Source organism: Protopterus annectens, chromosome 1.part0 (genome assembly GCF_019279795.1).
Source record: "Protopterus annectens isolate FY-2018-M chromosome 1.part0, PAN1.0, whole genome shotgun sequence".
Taxonomy (NCBI): Eukaryota; Metazoa; Chordata; order Ceratodontiformes; family Protopteridae; genus Protopterus; species Protopterus annectens.
Window position 1 is genome coordinate 1944887528 of NC_056725.1, and position 12258 is coordinate 1944899785.

The following is a 12258-nucleotide window of genomic DNA, read 5'->3' on the forward strand; positions in this document are numbered from 1 at the left end:
GCTGTGAGATCATGCTACAAAACCTGTACTACTGGGCTGCTGAAGTAACTTTTATGCTGTGAGATCATGCTATAAAACCTGTACTACCGGGCTGTTATAGTGACTCTGAGGCTGTGAGATCATGGTATAGAAACCGTACTACCAGGCTGATGTAGTCACTCTGAGGCTGTGAGATCATGCTACAGAAAGTACAGTTGTGTACACTTACCATAAATGTAGATGTTCGAGTGTATTCACTGTTGCAGTCATCACACTTGGGTTATCTGCCTGCAGGTAGTCCTCAGTCAGCCCGAATACCAAAGACTTAGTATTTCTGCATCGGATGCTGATGCTCCAGAGGTCGTCAGGGGTATAAAAACAAGCAGCTGACACCATTGCATCAGTTTTTCTTGCCCCAAATGTCATGAGCCCCCCAAATAGGGAGCTAAGTTATGGTGGGGAAAAGATCACCAGTAAAAAGTAAATACCAATAACAATTCCCCTGAAAGGGGTGAGTAATAGCCATTGAGAGGAGAGAGAGAGAGAGAGAAAAACCAGGGGAGTGGAGGGAGGGAAACCAGGACTGCAACAGTGAATACACTCAAACATCTACATTTATGGTAAGTGTACACAACTGTACTATGTTCTTCGTGTTTCACTGTTGTAGTCATCACACTTGGGTGGATTCCCAAAGCTGAAGAATGGTGGAGGTAGTCAAGAAGAGTTAGGGCTGGCTAGTATGCCTTGCAGTACTGCTGTTGCAAAACCTGCCCTGGATTTGGAAAAGATAGGCAGGTAGCAATGCTTGGTGAAGGTGCATACAGAACTCCAGGTAGCAGCTTCCAGGATGTCCCTGGTAGGGACTCCCCTGAGAAATGCTGTAGAGGTAGACGTTGCCCTAGTGGAATGTGTTCTGACCCCCTGAGGGGTTGGTTTCCCATGGTGCTTGTAGCAGAAATGGATGCAGTGTGCTATCCATTTGGAAACTGTTTGTTTTGAAATGGTCTTGCCCTCTGCCCCTGTTGCAAAGCTGACTAGCAACCGGTCAGATTTTCTGAAGGGCTTAGTCCTATCAAGGTAGAATCTGAGCTGTCTGTGCACATCCAATGAGTGCAGGATCCTTTCCCCTTTATTTTGGGGATTAGGGAAGAAAGGAGACAAATGGATTGATTGGTTGAGAGCCACACTGGACACCACATTAGGCATAAAGGAAGGGTTAGCCCTGAGGGAAACCCTGTCAGCATGGAAAATAATGAAGGGTTCCACAGCCATGAGTGCCTGTATCTCTGACACTCTTCTAGCTGAAATGATGGCCAGAAGCAGGGCTGTTTTCCAAGAGAGAAATTTTAACTCTGCTGATGCTACAAGTTCAAGGGGGGGAAGCATGAGTTTTTCCAGTACAAAGTTAAGGTCCCAAGCAGGGGTGGGTGCTCTCCTTGGTGGCCTTAAGTTGTTTGCCCCTCTCAGGACATGTTTGATAAGACGGTGTGAGAAGAGAGATGGCTCAGTGTTGAAATGAGCCGAAATGGCTGAGGCATGTATCTTAATGGAGGAGAAGGACAGGCATTTGTGGAGTAGATCTGCTAAGTAATCCAGGATTAGAGGCAGAGAGGGCATTGTCGTGTCCTCTCCTTTAGATTTATTTTATTTATTTATTATTTATTTTTGTTAACGGTCTAGCTCTAGACACATATCCTTTTTTCAGTAGCCCGAGGAGAAAAGCTCCAACATAGTGGTTAATTACAAATTGAAAAAATACAAGTTAAAAAATACAAGTTAAAAAAAAAAAAAAACATGTTACAAATACAAGAAGAGAGAGAGAATTTTAGATAGTTAATATGACAGACAGAGCAGCAAGAAGAAGGTACATAGCTGATTGAGATTATATACAAATAGTATATAGACTAATACAAGAAAAATAAACATGTTTGCAATTTTATGATAGATTTTAGACATTTGGAAGGATTTCAGAATATATATAGATTGAATCCAGGAGCAGAATCTTTTCCACTTATCCGCATAGGATTTTCTTGTACTGGGTCTTCTGGCCTCGAGAATGACGTCCAGCACCTGCTTGCTTAGGGTTGCAGGGGGAGAATTCAAGGAATAAGCCAGGCTGCAAGATTTAGGGTTTGCAACTGCGGACGCAAAATCTGTCCCGTCTGCTGAGAGAGCAGGGTTGGGTTCTGGCGTAGGTGCCAGGGTGGCACCGGTGACAGGCTGTGCAGGAGTGGGTACCAGTGCTGGTGTGGCCAGTCTGGGGCAATCAGAATTGTCCTTGGTTTGTCCTGTCTTATCTTGAGTAATACTCTTGAGAGAAGGGGCAGAGGGGGAAAAGCATAGATTGAGAAATTGACCCACTGAAAAGATAAGGCATCCACTTTCCAGGCCCTGCTGTGAGGTTTCCTGGTGCAGAATTTGCTGAGCTGATGGTTGAAGGGGGAGGCAAAGAGATCCACCTCTGGGATCCCCCATTCCTGAATCAGAAGGTTGAAGGTGCTGGGCCCCAATTGCCACTCTTGTGGGTCTAGTAGATTTCTGCTTAGGTAGTCTGCCAGTGAGTTTTGTTTGCCTGGCAGGAATTGAGCTTGCAGATGGACTTGCATGTCCAAGGCCGTGTTCCACAGGGCCATGGCTAACCTGCAGAGTAGCCCCCCCCCCTGCTTGTTGATGTACCACATAACTGTGGTGTTGTCTGTTTTTATTAGCAGTTGTCCTGGAAGCAGTAGGGATCTGAAAGCTGTCAGGGCATTCTGCACAGCTAGCATCTCTTTTTGGTTGATGTGCAGATTAATTTGACTTGGGCTCCAGTGGCCCTGAATGCATTTGCCATCCATGTGTGCTCACCAGCCATAGTCTGATATATCTGTGGTTAGGGTCTGGGCGGAGTGGGGTTGAGTAAAGGGCAGTCCCTTGTTGTGGTTGCATGCTTCTGCCCACCAAAGGAACTCTGTCCTTAGACAGGGTATGATAGGAATGACTGTTTCCAAGTCCTGAGAATGTTGTCACCAAAGACTTTTTAAGTACCACTGAAGTTTCCACATATGCAGTCTTGCATATGGAATTAGCAGTATACATGAGGCCATGAACCCTAGGGCCTGCAGAATTTTTCTTGCGGATAGCTGGGTACTGGTGGCCATTTGTTTGAAGTAGCCTGTCAGATAGACTTTCTCTTCTGAAGTGAGGAATGCCATCTGGGATGTTGTGTCCAAGCTTGCTCCCAGGAATACAATCTTTTGATTTGGGTACCAGTTTTGATTTATTTTCGTTGATGGTGTACCCCAAGGAAATGAGAAGGTTTTTCACAAATGTCAGATTCTGCAACAGCAATTCCTGTCTGCCTGAATCAGGCAGTCGTCCAAGTACGGGTAAATTTGGATATTTCTCTGACTGCAGTATGCAATGGCTGGAGCCAGGCATTTTGTGAATACTCTAGATGTAGTAGATAAGCCAAAGTGAAGTGCAGAGAACTGATAATGCATAGATCCTGCCCTGAAATGTAGATCCTTCCAGCATGACTCCCTTATGGGGATGTGCAGATAGGCCTCTTTTAAGTCTAGGGTGACTAGCCAGGCATCCTTGGCAAGCATAGGAAGAAGCTGTTGCAGGATAGGCATTTTGAATTTTGGTACCACCAGAAAATTGTTGAGAATGAAAAGATCCAGGATTGGGCACCAAGAGCCCTCTTTCCTGGCTACCAGGAATAGTCTGGAGTAGAATACTTCACCCCTATGTTCTACTGGAACCGGTTGAATAGCTCTGATACTGAGCAGGGAAAGTACTTGGCTTAGAGCCTCCTCAACTGGTTTGGAGGAAGGTCTGGAAACCCACTTGCGGTTGGCAGTGAGTGGAAATAAAATTTGTACCGCTGGGATACAATATTGAGGACCATTCGGCCCTGTGTGGTGGACATCCAGTTTCTTGCATAAAGGGCAAGTTTTCCTCCCAGGGGCACAAGCAATTGGGCAGGGCTGGGGAGTGGAGTAAAGAAATCATTGTGAGTTTTCTTCCGTAAGGAGGTGGCTTAACACTCCCTTTTTTAGGGGTGGGGGCACTCCATTGCTTAGATCTCTACATACCTTGAGACTGTAGCCTGGGTGGTCTGTTACCCCTGAGTCTGATTTGAGAAGGCCTGGAGGGGGCTGGAAAGGACCAGTGTTTGGAAGGGCAATGCCTACTGAACCTAGGGGGTTGCACTTGGAAAAATTCTTTAACAGTCTGCATAGACTTAGCTTTTTCTTCCATCTTTTTGAGAACCTCTTCTGTTTTGGTGCCAAACAAACTGTCCTTGTTTAGAGGAGCATCTAGTAACTTAGATTTGACATGGTCTGGCAAGGTCTGCTCCTTGAGCCAAGCATGTCTTCTCAGTACAGAGCCAGTGACTGCTGCCCAGCAAGATGTTTCTAGAGTGTCAAAGCCACACTGCAAAGTATGCTTGCTGACCTGGCTTGCAGAGTGCATAATCTCCTGCAATTCTTTATTTTCTGCACAGTCTGTAAAGGTTGCCACTTTTTGTTTAATAAGTTCCATAATATGTTGCTGGTACTTCAGCATGTGAAACTGACAATTCAATACCCTAATAGCCAGAGTTGCAGAGGTATATACCTTTTTACCCCATCTGTCCAAGGCTCTGGAATTCCTGTCTGAAGGGGCGGGATTCTTGGCTGTAGTTGCCTTGATACCCTTAGGCCCCTGGGAAATGATCTCTGGGTCAGCAGTAGGATTCCTGAAAAGAAATTTGTGAGTGTCTGGCACTCTGTACTACCTGTCTGGTTTCCTAGGGGCAGGAGGTAAAGTGTCAGAAGTAAGACTGGATTCCATAAAAACATCATCAACAACATCCAGGACAGGGGGAATTGCTAAAGGCCTGTGCTGAGGCAACTCTAGGAATTCTCTGAGTCTCTTTTTGAACTGAGGATAGTCTTGGCATTCCCAGTGGAAATGCTCTGTTAAGGTATGCAATGTTTCACCAAAAGAAAAATCCTCTGGAGGGGAGGCAGAAGGAATGGATTCCTCTGCATCTGAATCCTCATAAGCAGATAAGGGCATGTCTTCATAATCAGAAACCTCAGAGCCATCGGACTCCTGGTCTGCAGAAGCTGTAGGGGACTGGTCTTTTTTCTCTTAGCAGGGGAAGGCTGACTTCCCTTAATCAGTGTAATAAGGTCTTCAGCCATTCTGAGCATTTGTTTTTGTGGCATGGGAGCAGGTGCATGCCCTTTGGTCATTGGTTTTCTAGGTGTAGTGCATACTCTGGGCCTAAGAAACACAGTAGTTTTAGATAAAAAAGAAGTCGGTTTGAGTCGGACATCGGGTGAGCGAAGAACTGCCTCAGAAGCCAGTGCCTGCACAGCAGCTCCGAACTCATCCAAGGTAGAGTCATCTGCAGGTTCCATAGTCGAAGAAGAGTCTCGCGGCATAGCATACTGAACTCAAAATGGGTCTCGGTAGAGGCCTGCAAATCCATTGAAGCGAGCATCAGGGGCTGTGAAAGTGCCACACTGAGTACCAGCGGACTGGCAACTAGCTTAACAGAAGCGTCATTGGCAGCTTTGGACCTATGTGGTCTGTCTCTGTCTTTATCCTTACATTTTTTTCAGAATATCGGTAGTTGGATGGCTTACCAAAGCCATTTCGGAATACGGAGATCGAGAGCGAAAGAATTTATCAACAAAGATAGCCCGATGATGAATGGTTCGGGTGTTAAACAAGGCACGAAACTGACAGCGAGGTACATCGTGGTCTGGGGCTAAACAGGTGACGCAGTAAGAATGAAAATCTCTGTGTGGTATTTGCTTTCCACAGGCAAGACAGTTGTTAACTTTTTCTGACATCGGTTAGAGTAAGAAAAAAGGATCTCCAACAGGGTACTTAGATTTAGAAGACTTCAGGATTATTAAATTTGTAAATGAAAATTCAGGTAGCGGCTGACCATCACTTGCAAACTGCTTCTGCTTTGGGCTCCTCGGCAAGAAAGACTGGGGTAATGGTGTCGGCTGCCTGTTTTCATACCCCTGATGACCTGACGTCAGTCCTGGAGTGATAGCATCTGACACAGAAATACTAAGTCTCTGGTATTTGGGCCGAATGAGGGCTATCTGCAGGCAGATAACCCAGGTGTGATGACTGCAACAGTGAAACACGAAGAACATCCTGTACTACCCGGCTGCTGTAGTCACTCTGAGACTGTAAGATCATAATAGAAAACCTTTACTACCAGGCTGCTGTAGTTACTTTGAGGTGGTGAGGTCATGCTACAGAGCCTGTACTACCGGGCTGCTGTAGTCATTCTGAGGTTCTGAGATAGTGCTACAAAACATCTACTACCGGGCTGCTGTAGTCACTATGAGGCTGTGAGATCATGCTACAAAACCTGTACTACTGGCTTGCTGGAGTCACTCTGAGGCTGTGAGATAATGCTTAAAAACCTGTACTACTGGTCTGCTGTAGTCACTCTGAGGCTGTGAGATTATGCTACATAATCTGTACTACCGGGGTACAGTTGTCACTTTGAGGCTGTGAGATCATGCTACACAACCTGTAATACCGGGCTGCTGTTGTGTCTCTGCAGCTGTTAGATCATGCTACAAAGCCTGTACTACCAGGCTGCTGTAGTCACTCTGAGGCTCTAAGATCATGCTACACAACCTGTACTACCGGGTTGCTGTAGTAACTCTGCTGCTGTGAGAACACACTAGAGAATCTGTATTACCTGGTTGCTCTAGTCACTCTGAGGCTGTGAAATCATGCTACCAAACCTGACTACCGGGCTGCTGTAGTCACTCTGAGGCTGTGGGATCATGCTGCAGAACGTTTACTACTAGGCTGTTGTAGTCACTCTGAGGCTGTGAAATCATGCTACATAACCTATACTACCAGGCTGCTGTAGTCACTCTGATGCTGTGAGATCATGCTACAGAACCAGTACTACCGAGATGCTGAAGTCACTTTTATGCTGTGAGATCATGCTATAAAACCTGTACTACTGGGCTGCTACAGTCTCTCTAAGGCTGTGAGATCATGCTACCGAACCTGTACTACCTGGCTGCTGTAATCCCTCTGAGGCTGTGAGATCATGCTACAGAGCCTGTGCTACTGGGCTGCTATAGTAACTCTGCCGTCGTGAGATCACACTACAGAATCTGTACTACCAGGCTGCTCTAGTCACTCTGAGGCTGTGAGATCATGTTACAGAATCTCTACTACCGGGCTGCTGTAGTCACTCTGAGGCTGTAAGATCATGCTACACAACCTGTACTACCGGACTGCTGTTGTCTCTCTGCAGCTGTTAGATCATGTTACAGACCCTGTACTACCGGGCTTCTGTCGTAAGTCTGCCACTGTGAGATCACACTACAGGAGATGTACTACCGGGCTGCTCTAGTCACTCTGAGGCTGTGAGATCACGCTACAGAACCTGTAGTATCGGGCTGCTGTAGTCACTCTGTGGCTGTGAAATCATGCTACAGAACCTATACTACCAGGCTGCTGTAGTCACTCTGATGCTGTGAGATCATGCTACAGAGCCTGTACTACGGACTGATGTAGTCACTCTGAGGCTGTGAGATCATGCCAGAGAACTTACGGGCTGATGTAGTCACTCTGAAGCTGGGAGATCATGATACAGAATGCTGCAAACAAACCAGGCATCCACCAAGACTGAAAAGTATAAAACTTTAATACACACAGTACACAGGATAAGCGCTTTCACACAAGTTGTGCTTCATCAGATCCACAAAATAAAACAACAGAACCCATTAAATACTAAAACGTGCTTCAATTAACCAATTGAATACAGCAATCAATTATTGATGTATACTTCTTTTCTTAAGAATTGGTTTTAAAGGAACAGAGGCATTAAGGCCAGGTAGTTTATTTGCCTGCAGCTTTACAATCCACCTTGTCTGCAGTTTCAAGTCTATTATTAAAAAACATGCATTTTGTTAAAATATAGCAACTGTAACACTATAAAATCAAAACTATGATCAGTAAAAATAGACACGTTTGGCTAGGGCATTTAAGTGTATTTTTACGTCTAATGTCACCAATATGCTGAAGTATGTGCTCTTTAAGCATCCTAACCATTTTCCCCATGTAGAATGAAGTGTAAGGTTTACATCTGGCCAAGTATACAAGTCCATGGGACTTACAATCAGCATAAAAATCAGGCTTAAATATAACATCATATACTGGATGACGAAAAACTACCCTGGTAGAAATGTGACAGCAGGCTTTGCAACCCCTAAAAGGATAGGTTTCCTTCTGCTCAGAAGACAAAACTGGTCTAACCGTAGATCTATAGCACAGTTGTCTCTTCAGAGACACATTGTTCTTAAATACATAACTAGGTTTATCATCCACTATAGATTTTATTTTATCGTCTGAGAATAATATGGGCCAAAATTTATTAACTGTGCTGCAAACCTGCTGCACATTATTGCTATAAGTCAATGAATGTCTAACTTTATGGCCAGTTGAATTATCATGGGGTAACTTGGACTCATATGAGTGTTTAAAGAAAGGTTTGCCCTTGCTTGATCTCAAGGAAGCAACCTCACCATATGTAGCATTCACATCCTGTTGCTTATAGCCCTTAGCCAAAAAATCATTATTTAGTAAATCCATAGCTTCAAAACATTCTATATCCTCAGTGTGTAAGCGAGAAATTCTAAGGTACTTACTCCTAGTGATATTGTTAAAAACATGCCTGGGATACATGCTATTATGATGCAAAAAAGTATTCTTCCTACATGGTTTCCTATATAAGGAGGTTTTAATAACTCCATCAAAAAGGTCAATTTTCACATCTAGAAAGTCTATAGTAATGGCTGAATAATTCACAGTAAATTTAAAACAATTACTTGATGTTTCTAAATAATGGACAAATTCAAGTTAATCAGCCTCTGAACCTTCCCACAAAACAAAAATGTCATCCACAAAACGCTTGTAATACAGCAACTGTGTGGAGAAGGGGTGCCCATTGAGGACCACCTCACACTCCCATTCAGCCAACACCAGGTTGGCATAACTGTTAGCAAAAGGAGTCCCCATTGCAACCCCTATTTTTTGTCTATAAAGAATGTCTTTAAACAAAAACACATTATTTTGTAGAATCATGTCCATTAAGACACCTATACATCCAATCAATTCAGATGAATAATCAGTGTTTACAGTTAGAAAACTCTTCAGATTGGTAATGCTCATTTCATGGGGTATGATAGTAAATAAGGTCTGTATATCCACGGCAACTAACAAAGTATATTCAGAATAGATACCATGTTCTCTAGAATAATCACCCAACATACCCAGAAAGTGATCCGCATCCCTAAGGACCGCACTAGCTTTTTCCAAAGGTTTTTTTAAGTGATACTCAATAAAAATGGAAATAAATTCTGTGGCCCAACCCCTGTCTGAAACAATGGGACAAGGAGGTGGGTTATGTAAAGACTTATGGACCTTAGGTAAGCCATGAATAGTTGGTATCAAGGGATCAGCAACCAGCATAAAATCATACATGATTGTTTCTATAACACGTTCAATTAATAAGACATAAAGGTGCTCATGGATATGGCTTATAATTCTGTTTACATCATTATTAGTCACATGTTCATAAGTATCAACATCACTGAGCATACAAATCATGGCTGTATTATATTGTGCACTGTCAAGGATTACAATAGATCCCCCTTTATCAGCAGGATGAAATGTTAGCACTTTACTATTTTTAAGTTCATTTAGAGCCATGCATTCATCATAAGATAAATTATAAAAATTATGCTTGAATTTATCCATTTTAAACAATTCACTTTCAACTGTCTTAATAAAAGTTTCAAGCACTGGGGGTATTTGCGGCATAAACAAGCTAGAACGCTTTAGAGGAGCAGGTGCTGTGCATTCACTACCAAATGCCAACTTTAATGCTACATTATGAACAAGCAGTTTAACATCTAAGATAATATCTTCATAGGGTATTGAGCGCAATGGCACAAAGCTTAGACCTCTATTAAGTAAACTTACTTGTGAGTCTGTAAGCGTATGTGAAGAAAGATTGTAAATCAATAAAAAGTTCTCTTCCGTACACTCTCCTCCATGGCATGGTCGAGCTCCACTGAGGACTTCCGTTTCTTGCGCATGTAACTGAGGTTCCACCTCCTGCCCAATGTTGTTGGAAGCCTGAAAGGAGAAGGAAAATTCGAAAAGACATTAATTTCTAGATGGTTGCTGGTATCTTTAGGGCGAGCACCAGCTGCAAGAGTAGGAAAATTAGTGGCATTATTTATATCTGCTGACAATGAATTAGATAATAAACCAGTTTGATTGATCTCACGTTTAGCAGCAACATTCATAGCACCAGAGTTGTTAGAATTTACATCAGATGATGGCAATGTCAAATTATGTTGTAACTGTTCAGCAGCAGCTTGTTGAGGAGTATCTCTTACAATGTAATGTGTCCGTTAGGACCCTTGTGGCCAGACAAAGATGTGGCCTTGTTGAAAATCGGCCATATCCCTGGCCAACTTCTGTTTCTTAACAGTTTGCTGCTTATCATCATAGGCTAGAACTTTTAAAAGGGCATTGTCAATCTCTGCCGAGTAACTAGGTCCAGAGAACCTACAATACAAATATACTTGTGCCTTTTCAAGTTTGTTACATAATTCTTTCTCATATGGAGCAATGAAATCATTGAGGAGCATTTAATTGATGCTTATTCTATATTAAGTATCTGCCAGCATTTTAATAGTTCTGAATAAGCATTACCATATGTGGGCATGCGGAAAACCCGCAGGCCCCTAGGAACCACTTTATGGTAAATGCAGGCTTCCATATGTAGTCTTTGCCACTGCATTCTCTTTAGCTTATATAAGTCATTCTCAAAGTCTCTTAGTACTTGTTTAAAAGTAGCCCAATCAGTAGGCTCATTTATTGCAATTCCATCAGTAAGAGAACAGCCCAAAAGTGGATTGTTGTCAAAATTCAATAATTTTTTAAAATGCTGTTGGTTACTCACATCCAAGTTGGGCCGATAACCCAATTCAATATCAGCTTGTTCAGCCATGTGCTGCTCATACACACAAAATACCAGTATCAGAAAGAAGAAAATGTGTCTATGGAAGCCAAAGATTACCCAGTATGAAGTAAATACAATAAATGGTGCAAACAAACCAGGCATCCACCAAGGCTGTAAAAGTATAAAACTTTAATACACAGAGTACATAGGATAAGCGCTTTCACACAAGTTGTGCTTCATCAGATCCACAAAATAAAACAACAGAACCCATTAAATACTAAAACATGTGCTTCAATTAACCAATCGAATACAGCAATCAATTATTGATGTATACTTCTTTTCTTAAGAACTGGATTTAAAGGAACAGAGGCATTAAGGCCAGGCAGTTTATCTGCCTGCAGCCTTACAATCCACATTGTCTCTGCAGTTTCAAGTCTATTATTAAAAAAACATGCCTTTTGTTAAAATATAGCAATTGCAACACTATAAAATCAAAACTATGATCAGTAAAAATAGAAACATGTTTGGCTGGGGCATTAAGTGTGTTTTTACGTCTAATGTCACCCATATGCTGAAGTATGCGCTCTTTAAGTATCCTAACTGTTTTCCCCACGTAGAATGAAGTGCAACATTTACATCTGGCCAAGTATACAAGTCCATGGGACTTACAATCAGCATGAAAATCAGGTTTAAATATAACATCATATACTGGATGCTGAAAAACTACCCTGGTAGAAATGTGACAGCAGGCTTTGCAGCCCCTACAAGGATAGGTTCCCTTCCGCTCAGAAGACAAAACTGGTCTAACCGTAGATCTATAACACAGTTGTCTCTTCAGAGATAAATTGTTCTTAAATACATAACTAGGTTTATCACCCACTATAGATTTTATTTTGTCGTCTGAGAGTAATATGGGCCAAAATGTATTAACTGTGCTGAAGACCTGCTGCACATTATTGCCATAAGTCAATGAAAGTCTAAATTTATGGCCAGTTGAATTATCATGGGGTAACTTGGACTCATATGAGTGTTTAAAAAAAGGTTTGCCCTTGCTTGATCTCAAGGAAGCAACCTCACCATATGTAGCATTCGGATCCTGCTGCTTATAGCCCCTAGCCAAAAAATCATTACTTAGTAAATCCATAGCTTCAAAACATTCTATATCCTCAGTGTGTAAGCGAGAAATTCTAAGGTACTTACTTCTGGTGAAATTGTTAAAAACATGCCTGGGATGCATGCTATTACTACCAGGCTGCTGTAGTCACTCTGAT

The 12258-nt window shown here is 42.6% G+C and overlaps 1 protein-coding gene across 10 annotated transcripts in view; it reads right to left on the reverse strand.

Moving 5' to 3' along the window:
• The window catches only part of MYT1L (myelin transcription factor 1 like), a 2965652-nt gene that overhangs the window by 1940093 nt on the left and 1013301 nt on the right, over window positions 1-12258 (reverse strand). For all 10 annotated transcript variants that reach the window (XM_044070352.1, XM_044070344.1, XM_044070334.1 and 7 more), the window contains exon 3: window positions 9997-10152. The gene's annotated coding sequence lies outside the window, so the exon portion shown is untranslated. The remainder of the gene's footprint in view (window positions 1-9996; window positions 10153-12258) is intronic.